We start from the raw sequence: 21184 nt of genomic DNA, 5'->3' as shown, positions 1-21184 counted from the left end.
CGTTAAGCGTCTGCCTTCGGCTCAGGTCATGATCCCGGGGTCCTGGGATCGAGCCCCGCATCGGGCTCCCTGCTCAGCGGGGAGCCTGCTTCTCCCTCTCCCACTCCCCCTGCTTGTGCTCCTGCTCTCGCTGTGTCTCTCTGTCAAATAAATAAAACCTTAAAAAAAAAATTAATAGGGGACACCTGGGTGGCTCAGTCGGTTAAGCATCTGCCTTCGGCTCAGGTCATGATCTTGGAATCGGGACAAGTCCAGGATTTGGACTAGTCTCGCATCAGGCTCCTTGCTCAGTGCGGAGCCTGCTTCTCCCTCTGCCTGTTACTCTCCCTTCTTGTGCGCTCCCGCTCTCTCTCTCTGACAAATAAAATCTTAAAAAAAAAATTAATATCTTTTTTTAAAGCAGTTATAGGTTTAGAGAAAAAAGTGGAGTAAAAATTACAGAGAGTTCCTATATAGCCCCTCACATACAGCCCACCCCACACCCCCACTAGTTTTTGCTATTACTAACATCTTGCATTATCCTGGTGCAGTTGTTATAACTGATGAACCAATATTAATGCATTATTATTAATTAAAATCCATAGTTTACATTAGGGTTCACTTTTGGGGTTGTACATTCTATGGGTTTTGACAAACATATAATGTCATATATTCACCATTACTATATCCAACAGAATAGTTTCACTGCCCCCCAAACCCCCTGTATTGCTCCCATTCATCCCTTCCTCCCTCAGCCCAGATCCTTGGCAACCACTGATCTCTTCACTGTCTCATCCATAGTCTTGCTAGTCCCTCCTTTTTGTTACTTGATTTTTCCATCCCCTTTTCCCACTCCCCCTTGAGATCTTCATTTACTTACTTATTCCATTTAAATTCCTTAGCCAAATCTCATCATCAGGTCCTGCGCACACACCCTCGATCATGTTATCTGCACTCACTGCATCGCGCTTACATGGGAAAATGGCACCCTCTGCCCAGCATCACTGACTTCACGTGGCTGACTGCATCCACCGTCCTGCTGTGAATTCATGATCGTGAACTTCAGGTGAGCGATCATGCAGCCGCACTGGCACAGAATATGGCCTGTCCCATTCACTTGGTCACTCTCCAACTGGATTATTTCAGACTATTTCCTCTTTCTTCAGTCTCCCATATGTCATCCTCTATTCCCTCCCTAGACTGGTGCTGTTGCTCTTCCTTCATTAGAAATCACCAAAGCAAATGGAACTGCTGCCCCTAACCAGCGTGCATATCTTCATACTCTACGTTCCTGCCCGTTGGGATAGATGGACTTGCCATTCTCCTACCTAAGCTCCCTCCGTTGTGCACGAATTACCAGCCTTCTCACCCGTTCAGGGAGGCATAACCTCCTAGGTGTATATGGGCAAGGCAGGTCCATTGGCTGCCGGACAGTGCTCTTGAGAAGGGTGCAGCCAGCACTCAAAGCAACTGGGGGGTGTGTATGTAATGGCCCAGTAGAGAGACTCTGGGTCCTCACCTACTCTACTTCCTCCTACGCTACTTTTTTTTCTTTTCTTTCTTCCCCATGGTCCTTATCACCCTTATGTACTATGTTTAATTGTGCATCACATTTTATCTCTATTGACTGTCTCTTCCCACTAGCCTATAACGTTCCAAATTCCAATCAGGGCTTGTTCAGATCGTTCCCAAGCGGATGTCCCCCATGTCACCTCATGGGCACATTAGGTTATCATATAAACTCTTTCAGACTTTTACAGTCTCTTGGGTTGCTTCTACAGTTGAAGAATGGAGGCCATTCTATTTCCTTCCTTCATATTCAGATAATAACTTCTCCATCACCCCCAGGCACCTATCTTGTGTCCTAATCATTCACGCACGTGCCTGTGAATCTCCCTGGCACCTGATCAGAACCTTCACACAAAGTAGGTCTGCAACAAATATGGTTAAATATTTAATGCATGAGTCAATCAAGAAAGCCTGAAAGTGTTTTGGGTTTTGTGTGTGTGTGTGTGTGTGTGTGTGTGTGTGTGTGTGTGTGTTGTGGGGTTTTTTTGTTTGTTTGTTCATTTTTTGCCTTACGCAGGCAGGAATTGGCTTCAGAAGTGTTTTTCTGCGGATCACATGACCACACCAGAAGTAGGATGACTCCTGAGGCGTTCCATTCTGTGGTCCCAGAGCGGCTGCTTTCTCATCACCTATGCGCTATGCCATCCCATCTCTCACCAGCTTCAAATCAATGGGCACTGCATGGGAACAAACAGCAAGCCCAAAGAGACTGGGCACTGTCTCTCCTTGAGAAAGAGAGCTCTTGTTTATTCACCCAGGCACTTTTGTTTTGCATTCAGAAGACAAAGCAGCAGGCAGAGACTTGTTGGGAGAAGAATAAGAGCTGCCGGAAGTAAGGGGGTGGTGGGGTTCATTCTGTTGTCACTTGCGGCCCATCCCCAGTCTGAAGCATCTTTAGACTCTTAATTGTCTCCCTCCCCTTTCTGTGTCTGCAAGGCAGACACAGAACACTCCCAGACAGCTTTACAAATTGGCTCTGGAAATGTTAGGCAGTAAAAATTCCATTGAGTCTGAAAAAGACACACTTCTCCTCCCCATGTTTATTAATCAGTTGCTATTTTCTGCCCTGTCCTCATCTACCGTATTATGTTTCACGCTGCCCTGGGCAATATAGAGAAGTAGGCAAAGTTCATCTTCATCCTTTGCCCTCCATATCCCAGTTCTGGAGGCCTTCCCTCATTTTAAAACCTTCCTCCTGCTGTCCGTCTCTGGGGTCTCTGTTCTCCAGAGTTCCTATCCGATTTATGTCCTCATTCGAACTAGGTTATGATTGACATAGTATATCATCCTCCCTGGGAGTGTTTGCATTTTAAAATACCTTGCCTAGAGAGGGCAAGATTCAACCTAAAGGAATAAAATCTTCAGTTGTATAATTTTAGATTCTACAGAAGGCGAATGAGTATGGTGTTTCAGGGCAAAGGGATTCCTCAGAAGCCCTCAAATCATGCTCAGAAGAAACTCTTCATTATAGATCTTGGAAATATTAGCCCTAACGATTCTCCTCCTCTTGCCACTGAACTGAGAGAACTTTATTTCTTTCTGTGGCAAACACCGAACATCCACTACCAACGCAGTTGGCCCAGGGAGTGCAAATGGAGAGTTAGCAGGAAGAATATTCAGGCTATTTTAAGTTGTCCTCCTGATTTTCAAGATTCTGGTTTTGTGAACTTTTGCTTATTTTTGACAGCTTCTCAAGAGAAAAGTCACAGCCTTCAAGGACTGATGTACTTGCAGCTCCCCATTGCTCCCTGTGAGTTAGCAGGAAAACCTGCCTATCCCCTATGCTGTAATTGTTCCATGGCTCTCATGTCTTACAAAATAAAATCTTAACACTAGCGTGGAGCACCAGACTTTCCCACCTGCAAAGCCTCCTTTTCTTTCCTCCCCTCCCTGTGCACATACACTAGTCCTGCAGTGACACTCAAATGCTCAAGAGACCCTCTTACACCCCCTTAACCTATGGTCTCAACTGCCCTTATGTCCATTACAGGATCAAATATATCATATTATAGTTGTTCGCCCTTCTGTCCAATGACTCACAAGACTGCGAGTTCCTTGGGTTTTTTATGCTTCCACATTGTCTGGCACATAGCGGGTATTAAACATTCAGTAGGTGTTGAAATTTGATGAGTTACTGAATAAATGAAGTTAAAACTGGGAATACCATGTGCCTACTTTCATCTTATAAGTACAATGGGAACTTCCTTTTTAGATCTCTAGAACAGGGGTCAGCAAACTGCAGCCTGTGGACCAAATCTGGTCCACCACCTGTTTTTATAAATAAAGTTTTATTGGAACACAGCCACACATATTCATTCATGTATAGTATATGGCTGTTTTTGCGCTACAACAGCAGAGTTGTGAGGGAGATCTTATGGACCACAAAGCCTAAAATATTTACTATCTGTACTATCTGACCTTTTAAAGACAAAGTTTCACAACCTCTGCCTAAGGGAAAGGAGCAAAAGAGACTCGGAGAGTAGTACATGAAATGGAGGAAGGGAAGAGGGATTTGGGAGAGGAGACAAGCAATAAAGTATGCTTCTATCCTTCAATTCACAGTGCTTGGAAGAGAGGTCCAATTTTTAAATGCCCTCGCAGAGTGGAAGCCCAGGACTCCTGAGCAAAGACGGGAAAAGTGAGAACAAATCCTCCACAGGAGCCTGGAACACAAAGGCATTGTTGCCAACTGTTTACCAAAGCAGAAAGAAGGGTAAAGCTGATCCCAAGAAGTTAGGAAAAGCACTAATGCCTAATAATGATTGCAGCAGAGAGCATTTCAGGTGCCCCATTAAAAAGAGTGCTTTGTCCTAATAAATACCAGAATGAGAGTCTGTTCTCAGAGCCCCCTTCCTGCACTTTATTCTTAATGAGCCTTCTAATGAGTGCTCCGTATTTATTTCCTTGAGAGACTCATCACTCCCCATCTCAGCCTGTTATTTAAATATATGGCATGGTGTGAAAAGCTGGGGAAAAAAGTCTAAGGAGTCTTCTCTGTGCCTTTTCCAATGGCCTACATCACCCATGCAGGACAGAGGAGAGGGTATGAACTGGATTAATAAAATATTGGGTCCCTGTACTTTTAACAAGGCAAAAATGACAAAAGCTGAGAAGTTTGGCCAAACTCAGGGTTGTTTGGTAGATATATTTGAAAAGGAAAGGGAAGGGAACGGGAGGGGAGGGGAGGGGAAAGGAGAGGAGAGGAGAGAAAAAAGAAAAGGAAAGGAAAGGAAAGAAAAAAGAAAAGAAAAGAAAAGAAAAGAAAAGAAAAGAAAAGAAACAGGGTTTAGAGAATCATGGCTTCCTTGCTCTGTTACTTAACTCTGAAAAAGACAACAGCTCTTTGTCCCTCAAAACAGAGAGAATCTGGAGTTGGTAGGTTTACCTTTGAATTCAGGATTTGTTTATTTTTTTATTTTATTTCACTTTTGTAACATTTTCTCTTTTTGTTATTCAAAAAATAAAAATTGCCACAGGAAGAAGGGAGTTACTCAGAACTCCTAAGTTATGAGTCATTCTGAGTTATCAGTTTCCAGATAGATAAGATTTACTCTTGTTTTTTATGGCAAACTATTAAAAAAAATTCTTCCAATAATCATAATACCATTATCTTAGCTGCTTAAAGACACAAAGAGAAAGGAAAGAACAAAAAAAATAGTAATTCTTGGGGGGGTGGAGCAAGATGGCAGAGGAGTAGGAGACCTAGATTTCGTCTGGTCTCAGGAATTCAGCTGAATAGGGATCAAACCATTCTGAACACCTACGAACTCAACAGGAGATCGAAGAGGAGAGTAGCAACAACTCTCTGAACAGAGAAGCGACCACTTACTGGAAGGTAGGACGTGCGGAGAACTGAATCCGAGGCGATATTTGGGAGGATAGGCGGCGGGGGAGGGGGCCTCCGGCGGCCGCTTCTGGCAAGTGCTAGAGCCGCGGAGCACAAAATCGGACCTTTTAGAAGTCGGCTCTGCTGAGGGACGTCGCTGCAGTGGCTAAGCGGGGGCTGGAATCCTCCCGGGACAGTGTGGTCTCAGGACCCTTGGGGTCACAGAAAGACCGGGGGTGCCTGAGTGCGGCAGAGCTCCCAGGTGTCGGGGCGGGGAAGCCGGCTGCAGAGACGGAGCAGAGTCGCGGGCTCTCAGCTCGGGGTGGCCATAAACTGTGATCCGCGGCCCAGTCGGGCCACTGCTCCTCCAGCAGGGACCCAACAAGCGGCAGAGCCAGGGAGACTCCCCTTCCTCCCCGGGGAGGAGCGGCGCGGGAGCACACCGCAGGGATCTGCTGGGTTTGGAGACTCCACACGGGGTCGGGTGCCAGAGATAGAAACGCTCGGTCACAGGCCGGGTGAGCACGGAGTGCGGCCAGAGACCGGGGACACGGGAGTGACTGCTTTTCTCTGGGGGAGCACTGAGGAGCGGGGCCCCGAGTTCTCAGCTCCTCCGGGCAGAGAGTGGGAGGCCACCATTTTCACCCTGGTCCTCCAAAGCTGTACCGAGAGCTTGCAGGGAACAAAAGCTCCTGAGATCAAACCCGAGCAGCTTGCTTAGCCCGGACCGACAAGGGCGGGGCAATTCCGCCTCCGGCAAAGACATTTGGAAACCACAGCAACAGGCCCCTCCCCCAGAAGATCAGCACGAACAGCCAGCAAGCCAAGACCAAGTTTACCGATCAAGGAGAACGGGAGAACTCCAGCGCTAGGGGAATATTGCACATAGAATTCATGGCTTTTTTTTACCATGATTCATTAGTTCATCAAAGTTAATTTTTGTTAACTGTTTTTTTTTATTTTTCTTTTCCCTTTTTCAACCAACATCTCATCAATCTCTTTTTTAAAAAAAAAACATTTTTTATTTTTCATTTTTAGAGTAATATTTTATCCCTTCATAGTAGTTAACCTTATTTTTGGCATATATATATATATAAGTTGTTCTCTCTTTAAAATTTTGAGATACAGTTTCTTCTAACAGATCAAAATATACCCTAAATCACTAGTGTATGGCTCTGTTCTAGTCTCCTGACTGATCACATTCTCTCCCTTTTTTCTTCTTTTTTTTTCTTAAATCTTCTTTCTTTTTTCAAACAACTTCTTATCTTATCAAGTCCTTTTATAAAATCTTCTATAATTTTCATCTTTACAGTCATCTTCCATCCCTTCATTGTATCAACCCTTATTTTGTACATATATGTCTTTCTTCCTTTAAAATTTTAGGAGGCACTTTTTTCTAACAGACCAAAATACACCCAAAATCTAGTGTGTGGCACTGATCTATGCACTAGCCTGATCATATTTGATCATATTCTGCTTTTTTGTATTGTTCTGTTGTTTTTATCTTTTTTTCTTTTTTTTTCTTTCTCTTTCTTTTTTCTTTCTTTCCCTTTCTTTTCCCCGGCTTCAGGTCTTTTCTGATTTGTATACAGTATATTTGCTGGGGACGTTGTAAACCTGTTAGCATTTTGTTCTCTCATTCATCTATTCTCCTCTGGACAAAATGACAAGATGAAAAAAATCACCTCAGCAAAAAGAACAAGAGGTAGTACTGTCAGCCAGGGACCTACTCAATATGGACATTAGTACGATGTCAGACCTAGAGTTCAGAATCATGACTTTAAAGATACTAGCTGGGCTTGAAAAAAGCGTGGAAGTTATTAGAGAAACCCTTTCTGGAGAAATAAAAGAACTAAAATCTAACCAAGTCGAAATCAAAAAGGCTATTGATGAGGTGCAATCAAAAATGGGGGCACTAACTGCTAGGATAAATGAGGCAGAAGAGAGAATCAGCGATATAGAAGACCAAATGATGGAAAATAAAGAGGCTGAGAAAAAGAGAGAGAAACAACTACAGGATCACGAGGGCAGAATTCGAGAGATAAGTGATACGATAAGACGAAACAACATTAGAATAATTGGGATCCCAGAAGAAGAAGAAAGAGAGAGAGGGGCAGAAGGTATATTGGAGCAAATAATAGCAGAGAACTTCCCTAATGTGAGGAAGGAAACAGGCATCAAAATCCAGGAGGCACAGAGAACCCCTCTCAAAATCAATAATAATAGGTCAACACCCCGACATCTAATAGTAAAACTTATGAGTCTCAGAGACAAAGAGAAAATCCTGAAAGCAGCTTGGGAGAAGAGATATGTAACCTACAATGGTAGAAACATTAGATTGGCAACAGACCTATCCACAGAGACCTGGCAGGCCAGAAAGGACTGGCATGCGATCTTCAGAGCACTAAACGAGAAAAATATGCAGCCAAGAATACTATATCCAGCTAGGCTCTCATTGAAAATAGAAGGAGAGATAAAAAGCTTCCAGGACAAACAAAAACTAAAGGAATTTGCAAACACAAAACCAGCCCTCCAAGAAATATTGAAAGGGGTCCTCTAAGCAAAGAGAGAGCCTAAAAGCAGCAAAGATCAGAAAGGAACACAGACAACAGACAGTTAACAGTCACCTTACAGGCATTACAATGGCACTAAACTCATACCTTTCAATAGTTACCCTGAATGTAAATGGGCTAAATGCCCCAAACAAAAGACACAGGCTATCAGATTGGATTAAAAAACAAGACCCATCAATATGCTGTCTGCAAGAGACTCATTTTAGACCCAAAGATACCCCCAGAGTGAAAGTGAGGGGGTGGAAAACCATTTACCATGCTAATGGACACCAAAAGAAAGCTGGGGTGGCAATCCTTATATCAGACAAACTAGATTTTAAACCATAGACTGTAATAAGAGATGAGGAAGGACACTATATCCTACTTAAAGTGTCTATCCAACAAGAAGATCTAACAATTGTAAATATCTATGCCCCGAACATGGGAGCAGCCAGTTATATAAGGCAATTAATAACAAAAGCGAAGAAACACATTGACAACAATACAATAATAGTGGGGGACTTTAACACCCCCCTGACTGAAATGGACAGATCATCTAAGCAAAAGATCAACAAGGAAATAAAGACTTTAAATGACACACTGGACCAAATGGACTTCACAGACATATTCAGAACATTCCATCCCAAAGCAACGGAATACACATTCTTCTCGAGTGCCCATGGAACATTCTCCAGAATTGATCACATCCTAGGTCACAAATCAGGTCTCAACAGGTACCAAAAGATTGGGATCATTCCCTGCATATTTTCAGACCACAATGCTTTGAAACTAGAACTCAATCACAGGAGGAAAATCGGAAAGAACTCAAATACATGGAGGGTAAAGACCATCCTACTAAAGAATGAATGGGTCAACCAGGAAATTAAAGAAGAATTAAAAAATTCATGGAAACCAATGAAAATGAAAACACAACTGTTCAAAATCTTTGGGATACAGCAAAGGCAGTCCTGAGAGGAAAGTATATAGCAATACAAGCCTTTCTCAAGAAACAAGAAAGGTCTCAAATACACAATCTAACCCTACACCTAAAGGAGCTGGAGAAAGAACAGCAAATAAAGCCTAAACCCAGCAGGAGAAGAGAAATAATAAAGATCAGAGCAGAAATCAATGAACTAGAAACCAAAAGAACAGTAGAACAGATCAACGAAACTAGGAGCTCGTTCTTTGAAAGAATTAACAAGATTGATAAACCCCTGGCCAGACTGATCAAAAAGAAAAGAGAAATGACCCAAATCCACAAAATCATGAATGAAAGAGGAGAGATCACAACCAACACCAAAGAAATACAAACAATTATAAGAACATATTATGAGCAACTCTATGCCAGCAAATTAGATAACCTGGAAGAAATGGGTGCATTCCTAGAGATGTATCAACTACCAAAACTGAACCAGGAAGAAATAGAAAACCTGAACAGACCTAGAACCACTAAGGAAATTGAAGCAGTCATCAAAAATCTCCCAACAAACAAAAGCCCAGGGCCAGATGGCTTCCCAGGGGAATTCTATCAGACATTTAAAGAAGAATTAATACCTATTCTCCTGAAACTGTTCCAAAAAATAGAGATGGAAGGAAAACTTCCAAACTCATTTTATGAGGCCAGCATTACCTTCATCCCAAAACCAGACAAAGATCCCATCAAAAAGGAGAATTACAGACCAATATCCTTGATGAGCATGGATGCAAAAATTCTCACCAAAATACTAGCCAATAGGATCCAACAGTACATTAAAAGGATTATTCACCACGACCAAGTGGGATTTATCCCTGGGCTGCAAGGCTGGTTCAACATCCGCAAATCAATCAACGTGATACAATACATTAACAAAAGAAAGAACAAGAATCATATGATCCTCTCAATAGATGCAGAAAAAGCATTTGACAAAGTACAGCATCCTTTCTTAATCAAAACTCTTCAGAGTATAGGGATAGAGGGTACATACCTCAATATCATAAAAGCCATCTATGAAAAACCGACAGCGAATATCATTCTCAATGGGGAAAAGCTGAGAGCTTTTCCCCTAAGGTCAGGAACACGGCAGGGATGTCCATTCTCACCACTGCTATTCAACATAGTATTAGAAGTCCTAGCCACAGCAATCAGACAACAAAAAGAAATCAAAGGCATCCAAATCGGCAAAGAGGAAGTCAAACTCTCACTCTTTGCAGATGATATGATACTGTATGTGGAAAAGCCAAAAGACTCCACCCCAAAACTGCTAGAACTCATACAGGAATTCAGTCAAGTAGCAGGCTATAAAATCAATGCACAGAAATCAGTGGCATTCCTATACACCAACAACAAGACAGAAGAGAGACAAATCAAGGAGTCGATCCCATTCACAATTGCACCCAAAGATACCTAGGAATAAATTTAACCAAAGAGGCAAAGGATCTGTACTCAGAAAACTATAAAATACTCAGGAAAGAAATTGAAGAAGACACAAAGAAATGGAAAAACGTTCCATGCTCATGGATTGGGAGAACCAACATTGTGAAGATGTCAATGCTACCTAGAGCAATCAACACATTCAATGCAATTCCCATCAAAATACCATCCACTTTTTTCAAAGAAATGGAACAAATAATCCTAAAATTTGTATGGAACCAGAAGAGACCCCGAATAGCCAGAGGAATATTGAAAAAGAAAAGCAAAGCTGGCGGCATCACAATTCCGGACTTCCAGCTCTATTACAAAGCTGTCATCATCAAGACAGTATGGTACTGGCACAAAAACAGACACATAGATCAATGGAACAGAATCGAGAGCCCAGAAATGGACCCTCAACTCTATGGTCAACTCATCTTTGACAAGGCAGGAAAGAATGTCCAATGGAAAAAAGACAGTCTCTTCAACAAATGGTGTTGGGAAAATTGGACAGCCACATGCAGAAGAATGAAACTGGACCATTTCCTTACACCACACACAAAAATAGACTCCAAATGGTTGAAAGACCTAAACGTGAGACAGGAATCCATCCAAATCCTAAAGGAGAACACAGGTAGCAACCTCTTCGACCTCAGCCACAGCAACTTCTTCCTAGAAACATCGCCAAAGGCACGGGAAGCCAGGGCAAAAAGGAACTATTGGGATTTCATCAAGATAAAAAGCTTTTGCACAGCAAAAGAAACAGTCCACAAAACCAAAAGACAGCCAACAGAATGGGAGAAAATATTTGCAAATGACATATCAGATAAAGGGCTAGTATCCAAAATCTATAAAGAACTTATCAAACTCAACACCCAAAGAACAAATAATCCAATCAAGAAATGGGCAGAAGACATGAACAGACATTTTTCCACAGAAGACATCCAAATGGCCAACAGGCACATGAGAAAGTGCTCAACATCGCTCGGCATCAGGGAAATCCAAATCAAAACCTCAATGAGATACCACCTCACACCAGTCAGAATGGCTAAAATTAACAAGTCAGGGAATGACAGATGTTGGCGGGGATGTGGAGAAAGGGGAACCCTCCTACACTGTTGGTGGGAATGCAAGCTGGTGCAACCCCTCTGGAAAACAGTATGGAGGTTCCTCAAACAGTTGAAATTAGAGCTACCATTCAATCCAGCAATTGCACTACTGGGTATTTACCCCAAAGATACAAATGTAGGGACCCGAAGGGGTACGTGCACCCCAATATTTATAGCAGCAATGTCCACAATAGCCAAACTGTGGAAAGAGCCAAGATGTCCATCAACAAATGAATGGATAAAGAAGAAGTGGTATATATACACAATGGAATATTATGCAGCCATCAAAAGGAATGAGATCTTGCCATTTGCCACGACGTGGATGGAACTGGAGGGTGTTATGCTTAGTGAAATAAGTCAATCAGAGAAAGACATGTATCATATGACCTCACTGATATGAGGAATTCTTAATCTCAGGAACAAACTGAGTGTTACTGGAGTGGTCGGGGGTGGGAGGGATGGGGTGGCTGGGTGATAGACATTGGGGAGGGTATGTGCTATGGTGAGCGCTGTGAATTGTGCAAGACTGTTGAATCACAGATCTGTACTTCTGAAACAAATAACGCAACACATTTTAAGAAAAAAGAAAAAAGATAGCAGGAGAGGAAGAATGAAGGGGAGTAAGTCAGAGGGGGAGACGAACCAGGAGAGATGATGGACTCTGAAAAACAAACTGAGGGTTCTAGAGGGGAGGAGGGTAGGGGGATGGGTTAGCCTGGTGATGGGTATTAAAGAGGGCACATTCTGCATGGAGCACTGGGTGTTATGAACAAACAATGAATCATGGAACACTACATCAAAAACAAATGATGTAATATATGGTGATTAACATAACAATAAAAAAATTAAAAAAAATAGTAATTCTTTAATATCACTTAATATCATCAAATATCAACATAGTGTTTTAAATTTCCCCAATTGTCTCCTAATTGTTAGTTAGAATCAATGTGTGTCTTAGTCTTTCTGAATTTATAAGTTATCCATAAATCCTATTTTATCCTTTGCAATTTATTTGTTAAGAAAACAGTGTTTATCCAGTAGAGTTTCCAACATTCAGAATTTTGCCAGTGATACCTGTGTGGCATCCATTAATACACTATCCTATATTTTCTGTAGTCACAGTAGAAGCTCATGATGTTAAAAACAGTGTCCTTATTATTTAAAGGTGCATTCTGATGAAATATAATGTCTGAGATTTGCATCAAATGAGTATAGGGAGGGGTAGGAATGTAGAGGGAAAGACTATAGATGAAACAAGATTAGGTACATGGGTCATTGTTGAAGTTGGGTGGTGGGTACACATATATCTCATTTTCTACTTTACTATATGTTCAAAATGTCCTACAATTAAAAAGTTAATTATATGTTTTAATAGTTTTGATGAAAAATGTCAAACACATCTCATACTTTCTATCTTTCCTAAACATTTGATCTTTTCTTGACAACACTCGGTCCTCAACTCTAAACAGTACAGTATGATGGAGTAAATCTCTCAATAATCGAGAACCTTCTCATTATTGTTCAGTATATGGAAGAAATTGTGCTAAGTTCTTCGATTTCACTTGAAATCCAGGCTTCTATATATTGAAGATAATTTTTCATGTCTACATTTTTGACAAGAATAAAAATATTAAACCACTAATCTAGAAAAGTATTTCTCAAGTAGGAACCACAACCCCTAAGAGGGGTATGAGATTTGTATGAAAATCCACGAGAAGAGGATCTTCTTCCTCTAGCCCCAACTTTACACTTGAGATTGGCTAGATCTACTTATTTATGTATGTATGTATGTATGTATGTATGTATGTATGTATGTATGTATGTATTTTGCTTTGTTTTTATTAGCAACATGGTAAATGCAAGGCCAGTGAAAAGTAGTGGAAAAAAAGTCTATTAATGAAATGAAATTGTGAAATTGTGAATTTCATTTCACAATTCTAGAATTGTCTAGGCATAGAGTATTCCAACTCTAATTTTGATTTGGAAAAGGGGAAGAGATCAGAGTTGGAGCAAGAAATAGGGTTTATGTTGATTTAGGGGACAAAAGCTCACAATTCTAGCTACCTCTCCTTGTAGGAATACATTAACAGTGCTTCCAATAGAGTGGAACCTCTTTATAAATAAGTCTGAGAATTAGCCATTGTTTCCATTCAACCACGGCAGCTCTGAGAAAGCCAGGAGAACCCATTTGATGAGAGTCACATGATGCCTGCGGCCAGGCTAGGAACACTTCTCAGAGACGGGCTCTTACATTCACTACCTACTTCTCTAGGATGATACTTTTCCTGATTCTCTCCTTGCCTACCACTGTCCAGACAGCCTTCATTGAGACCTCACTGGGCCCCAGCTCAATGAAGCTGCTGGTGCTTCTACTGAAGGGACACTTGGTGTGCAGTGTGTAGCTATGATTTGGGCAGTCAACCAGACCTCCCATGACAAACAAGCATTCTGTCTTGAATCCCATACCCATTTATGATGTAAGAGAGTGTGTCTTAAAATCAATTTTGGTTCTAATCGAATCTTATAATTTTGTTTTTGTCTGGATTAATTTAGGATTGTTACTAAATACCCGTGTTGCTCATATTTTTATTTTTTATTTATTTTTTTAAAGATTTATTTGTTTATTTTAGAGAGAGAGAGAGCAAGTGGGAAGAGGGACAGAGGGAGAGAGAGAATCTCAAGCAGACTCCCTGCTGAGCATGGAGCCCAACAAGGGGCTCGATTCCAGAATGCTGAGATCGTGACTTGAGCCGAAACCAAGAGTCAGACGCTTAACCAATTGAGCCACCCAGGTGCCCCACTCATACTTTTATTTTTAAATTCTGACTATAACATTATTTCTCTCTGTTATCAGTAAATCTTCTCAAGCTCACATAAAATTACTTAAGCCCTTGTAAATATTACTGAAGTTACTGTGAAAAGGTATCACTAACTCAATTTGCAACTGGACAATATTTTGCTTTCTTCCATAATTTCTTTTTTAGTTCAGGCTTGTCTTTTTGAGACTCTGGCATAATTTGTGTATCTAAATTAACCTTTCATTTACAACTTCCTTAGGCTCATGTCCTGCCTCGTCTCCTCTGTCACTAGCAATGCCCCTGCTGACCAACATCAGTACTAATTTTCACTTACTTTACAAATGATTTGTGGAAACACACAAGCCATGAATCCTCTACAACAGCAATGGCCAATAGATCATTCTCTGGGGATGGGGACATCCAGTATAGTACCCACTAGTCACATATGGCTACTGAGCACTTAAATACTTAAATGTAAGTGTGATTGAAGAAGTGAACTCTAAATTTAAATTTTAGTTAACTTCATTCTCTTGTAATTAATTCAAATTAAAATTTAAGTAGCCACATGTGGCTAGTGGTCACAGTTTTGGACCAGGCAGCTGTAGAATCTTCTACCCAACTCACAACCATTAAGATATTATGTCATTGTCACTGCTACACCACCACCAAACACTGTGTCTGAAACTGGGGTTCTAGTGGCTAATAGTTGCTTGAGTTTTGAGAATTTATACACACACACACACACATACACACACACACACATATACATAGTTATGAGATAGAATATTAAAATAAATATGTATATATACACAGCACGGGATCCTGGAGAAAGCACTGATTTTGACATCATTGGATATCAGTTCTTATTAGTTAAATGACCTTGGATTATTTATGTAACCTTTATAAGCCTCAATTTCCCCTTCTGGAAAACAGGGAAGATACCATCTTTCTAAATTGTTGTAAAAATTAAGTTAAGTACATTAATTACATGGAATTAAATAGCATCCAGGAAGTTCCTAACATCCTGGCTCCTATATGTGGTAGATATTCAACCAGGGGAGGCAATTATAGACTGAGATGAGACACCACAAGTTCATGTAAAGTTAGTCAGTTTAATTCCTTTACTGAAAGGTCTGGAAGGTACGCAGAAGACTTAAATTTCAGGGAGGGAGTGTTCAGGACATTTACTGTATTAACGGACTACCAGGAGAGGCTGTGAAAACTCTCACCAGGAATTTAAAATGGCATTAAAATCATCTTTCTTGGATGGATTTTGATCGGTTTCCCTACAGGCACAGAATGTGGCTCCTTTTTGAAACCAATCCTAAAAATGTAAGTCAAAAGTACCTGTGGGGGGCACCTGGGTGGCTCAGATGGTTAAGCATCTGCCTTCGGCTCAGGTCATGATCCCAGGGTCCTGGGATCGAGTCCCACATTGGGCTCCCTGCTCAGCGGGAAGCCTGCTTCTCCCTCTCCTTCTCCTGCTCGCCCTGCTTGTGCTCTCTCACTCTCTCTGTCAATAAATAAAATCTTAAAAAAAAAAAGTACCTGTGGAGGTACCCATATTTGGTAATTCTGTTTTTCTTGTGTTGTTTGAAAATGGACCATGTACAATTTTCCGCATAAGACATAAGAAAAGGGTAGTTAGAAATCACACATGGGAGATGAGCTTAATCAATCAAGTCCATGGTGATAGAATTTCCTTACATGGGAAAATCTCTTCTTAGGAAGAGGTTAGGTCATGACAAGTGACTAGAAGAAAGAATGAGATTTTAGGCATGTTAAGCAGGAATTGTCTACTATGCGTCCATCTGGATTTAAAAAGGAAACAACTGGATATATAAATGTGGGCCTCTTTTGGAACAGAGACATAAACGTGCTAGTCGTCAGCATATTTGTTACACCTAGAAGGCTGGGATTAAATTATTTTCTAAGGAGAAGCTATAGTAGCAAGAGAAAAGGAATGGACATAGACATTGAACACTCCTACATCTAGAAGTTGAGTAGGGGAAGAAAAGCCACAAAGGAGACTGAAAAAGGGAAGACACAGAGATGAGAGAAGACGAGGAGAATGGGGCACCATGGGAGTCAAGAGAAGAACGTTCCAGAAAGGAGCAAATTGTTAGGTGTACAGAATGATTAGTTTTCAAGAGAGATGGAGCCTGAGCAGCACCCACTGCATTAAAACTATGGAGACCATTTGTGGTCTACACAACTTTCCCTGAAGTAAGGGGTCGGGGGCGGGGGGAGAATACCTTTTTGGAATGGGTTAAATGGTAAATAAGAGAGAGCAGATCCAAAGTCAGAGAAGGCCAAATGACCCCCCTCCTGTTTGTTGTCCTTCATAAACTTTTCTGTATCATTCTCCTTGGAGGCCTAATGAACTAAAGTCAAACTTAATCTTTTTGTCTTTAAAGAAACACACTTGATACCGAAAAAGAGATGAGTGCAATGTGTTGCTTTTGCTGCTGACTATGAATGTTTAAAATATTTTAAAGAACAAGAACATATTATTTTGGGAACACAGAAAACTATTCCCAAGGGCAGTCTTTAAATTTCATGTTTTTAAGAATAGATCTTGTTCCAAAATCAAGGAGAATGGTTCTGCCCCAACTTGAAAATATATGACTAACAATAAATGGTGAGACCCCAGTAGGAAAAGGTAGGCTCACCCACAGTTTTCTGACAGAACTTTCATTGAATGTGTCTTTCTATTAATAGCATATTCCAAAAATGGGCTAACTTTCAAAGCATTTATAAGCATTTCAAAAATTTTCCAAGATTACAGACACCATTGGAATCAACCCTCATAGGAATAGTTTTATCTTTAGCCTCATAATATCACTCAATTCTTTCTGAAAGAATTCATAGTGAAATTGAGTAAGAGAGTAGAGAAAATCACCAACCAGTTCAATCCCATTACTTGTTAAGACAAACCTTCAACAAGCATGTCAGTTAGGAGTCTCCCTGTCAATTCTCTATCAAGCCACAGGCCACCCACTGACTCCATGATAAACTGCACATTGTTAACTCAAGTTTATTGAAGCAAAATGAATAGATAATAAAATGCTCCCATTTGAAGTGTAGACATCTGTCTCAACAAATACATATGCCTAAGTAACCAAAACTGATCAAAATATAGGACATTTCCATCACCCCCAAAACTTCCCTTCTGCCCCTTCCCAACTACCCTGACTGTAAGCAAATCTATCATGGTAAATTTGCTCTGTCTATTCTAGAATTTTCTATGAATGCAATCTGTGTCTGAATTCTTTCACTCTGCGTTTATGGTTGTTATTGTTTTTGCTATGTTTTTTTATTTTTAAAATTTTATTTTATTTTATTATGTCATGTTAGTCCCCATACAATACATCATTAGTTTTTGATGTAGTTATCCATGACTCATTGTTTTCATACAACACCCAGTGCTCCATGCAGTACTTGCCCTCCTTAATACCCACCACTGGGCTAACCCATCCCCCTACCCCGCTCCCCTCTAAAACCCTCAGTTTGTTTCTCGGAGTCCATAGTCTCTCATGGTTCATCTCCCCCTTCAATTTCCCCTCCTTCATTTTTCCCTTCCTTCTCCTAATGTCCTCCATGCTATTCCTTATGTTCTACAAATATGATAATTGACTTTCTCTGCCTGACTTATTTCACTTAGCATAATCTCCTCCAGTCCCATCCATGTTGTAAAAGTTGGGTATTCATCCTTTCTGATGGCTGAGTAATATTCCATTGTATATATGGACCACGTCTTCTTTATCCATTCATCTGTTGAAGGGCATCTCGGCTCTTTCCACAGTTTGGCTATTGTGGACATTGCTGCTATGAACACTGGGATGCATATGGCCCTTCTTTTCACTCCATCTGTGTCTTTGGGGTAAATACCCAGTATTGCAATTGCTGAGTCAAAGGGTAACTCTATTTTTAACTTTTTGAGGCACCTCCACACTGTTTTCCAAAGTGGCTGTACCAACTTGCATTCCCACCAACAGTGTAAGAGGGTTCCCCTTTCTCCACAACCTCTCCAACGTTTGTTGTCTCTTGCCTTATCAGTTTTTGCCATTCTAACTGGTGTAAGGTGGTATCTCAATGTGGTTTTGATTTGAATTTCCCTGATGGCTAATGATGATGAACATTTTTTCATGTGCCTGTTGGCCATTTGTATGTCTTCTTTGGAGAAGTGTCTGTTCATGTCTTCTGCCCGTTTTTTGACTTATTTGTTTTTTGGGTGTTGAGTTTGAGAAGTTCCTTATAGATCTTGGAAATCAGCGCTTTGTCCGTAGTGTCATTTGCAAATATCTTCTCCCATTCTGTGGGTTGCCTCTGTATTTTGTTAACTGTTTCCTTTGCTGTGCAGAAGCTTTTTATCTTGATGAAGTCCCAAAAGGTCATTTTTGCTTTTGTTTTCACTAGCCTTTGGAGATGTATCTTGAAAGAAGTTGCTATGGCCGATGTCGAAGAAGTTACTGCCTATGTTCTCCTCTAGGATTTAACATGCATATCACTAACTAATTTCAATACATTTCATATTTTTTATTTTGGTATAATATATACATGCAAAGAAATGTACAAATCTTAAGTGTACCTGCACTGAGTTCAGACACATGCATGTATCTGTTTTACTAAAACACCTGTCAAGATGTAGAACATTACCCTTGATCCACAACAATCCCTCATACCCTTCTGCAATATGTTCCTCCCCTGCCCCTGAGAAGCAACCACCTTTCTCCTTTTCTTTTCTTTTCTCTTTCCTTTTCTTTCTTTTCTTTTCTTTGTTTTTTTTTCTTTTCTTTCCTTTCCTTTTCTTTCACACTGTAAAGAACTTTAGGATGTTCTACAATTTCATATAAATGCAATCAAATAGTTTGACTCATTTTTGTAGGACTTCTTTTACTCAGCAGAGTAATTTTGAGATCATCCTGTTGTTCTGTGTAATAGCAATTTTTTTCCTTTTGGGGGTGAATAGCACTTCACTGTATGAACCTAAAACTGTAAGCTTGATGTTTTTAGGCTATCCTACAAGTTGTCGAGGCTGTGTTCAAGTTTAGTTTCAATTTTTTTTTTTTCTGTTCTTCCCAGAGAAAGTTTCTATTTATCTATCTTCGTTTACATGGACTCTCTTCTGGCATCTCTGAACATATATTGTTCAGTTCTAGCATTTTTATTACATCCTTTTTCATAGCTTTTGTTTCATTTTGTTTTGTTTTAGCAGATAAGTAACTTAGCTGTTGAGCAAAAGCTTAACACTCCATTCAATTCTTTTATCCGTAGCTCCTTTGAGTCTGTCCTATGCACGCATGTTTCAAGGGTTAGTCAGAAATCTGGACAAACTTCACACACAGATATTGGTCTTCCTTTCTGTGACTCTGTCTCTTTTCAGAAACCACCCCCCCCTTCACTTCAGAGTGGTTGTGTTCGCCCTGAACACTGTCTCCTTGTTTTTCAGATCAGAAAGACTGCTGGTTTTCTTTGGCATTTTAGCTTGTTGGCAGGCTGGTGATGGCAACCTATCATCAGGCTAAAAGCCATAAAAATGGGAAGCTCACTCTGTGTTTTCTTCTTCTGAGTGTTGACTTTTCTCCACGCTTGTTTACTTCCCAGCACCTTTGGGTAGATGGTTTTTCTGTACGTTGTCCCATGTCCCATGTATAGAATTGTCCTTTGTGGGAGAATCAGTCTGGCTGTAGCTTATTCAGCCAGACCGGAAATGGAACTGCCACAGTTGATTTTTGCATATTGACTGTGTGTCCTGCAACCTTGCTAAATTCACTTAGTCTAGCAGTTTTTATAGATATCTTAGGATTTTCTAAGTACATGAATTGAATCATCTGTGAATAAGGAGAATTTTAGTTCTTCTCTTACAGTCTATATGCCTTTCATTTATTATCTCACTCATACTGATTTTCTAGTTAGGACTGTTCACAGAAAGTTAATAAAAGTGCTGAGAGCAGATACCCCTACCTTGGTTCTGATAGTAAGGGAAATACACTCAGTTTTTCACCAGTAAGTATGTGGTCAGCTACAGTTTTTCCTACATGCCCTTTATCAGGTTTACAGAGTTCCTTTCTATTTCTAGTTGGCTAACAGTTTATTGTGAATCGGTATTCATTTCTGTCAAATAATGTTAACTATTTCTGCATATATTGAGATACGTATGGGCTTTATCCTTTATTCTGTTAATATGGCTAATGCTGTGACTGATTTTAAAATGTTAAATCAATCCTGCCTTCCTGAAGTAAACTCCACCTGGTCATCGTGTTTTATCTGCTTTATATAGTGCTGGATTCAACTGGCTAATATTTTGTTAAGAGTTTTACTTCTACAGTGAATAAAGATTAACAACCCATAGTTTTTCCTTGAAATCTCTTTTTCTGACTTTAGTCTCAGGGTAATCCCAGGTTTATGAGTTTGTAATTATTCCCTCTTTCTATATTATCCCAAAGAATTTGCTTAAGATTGCCATCATTCTCTTACTTAAATGTTTAATAGAATTTGCAAGTGAAGCCAGATGGTTCTGGAGCTTTCTTTGTGGGAAGGTTTGAAAATATGACTTCAGTTACCTTAATAGACACATGAATATTAAGATTTTTTTTGTCTTTCTTCATATGTCAGTTTTGGTAATTTTTTGAGTTTCAAGACATTTGTCTATTCAAATTGTCATAAATAAAGAAAACTTGTTGTTTCTTGTTGTCATAAAGAAAAGTTGTCATAGGGTGCCTGGGTGGGTCAGATGGTTAAGCGTCTGCCTTCGGCTCAAGTCATGATCCCAGGGTCCAGGGATTGAATCCCACATCGGGCTCCCTGCTCCTTGGGAACCTGCTTCTCCCTCTGCCTCTCTCTCTCTCTCTCTCTCTCTGTCTGTCTCTCATGAATAAATAAATAAAATCTTTAAAAAAAAAAGAAAAGTTGTCATAAATATGTTTAAAATATACTCTTAGTGGGGTGCCTGGGTGGCT

Source organism: Eumetopias jubatus, unplaced genomic scaffold (assembly GCF_037043125.1).
Source record: "Eumetopias jubatus isolate StellerSeaLion01/CBP00866 unplaced genomic scaffold, mEumJub1_p1.0 scaffold_6, whole genome shotgun sequence".
NCBI lineage: Eukaryota > Metazoa > Chordata > Mammalia > Carnivora > Otariidae > Eumetopias > Eumetopias jubatus.
The sequence above is the reverse complement of the archived record's forward strand: the minus strand, read 5'-3'. Positions refer to the sequence as shown.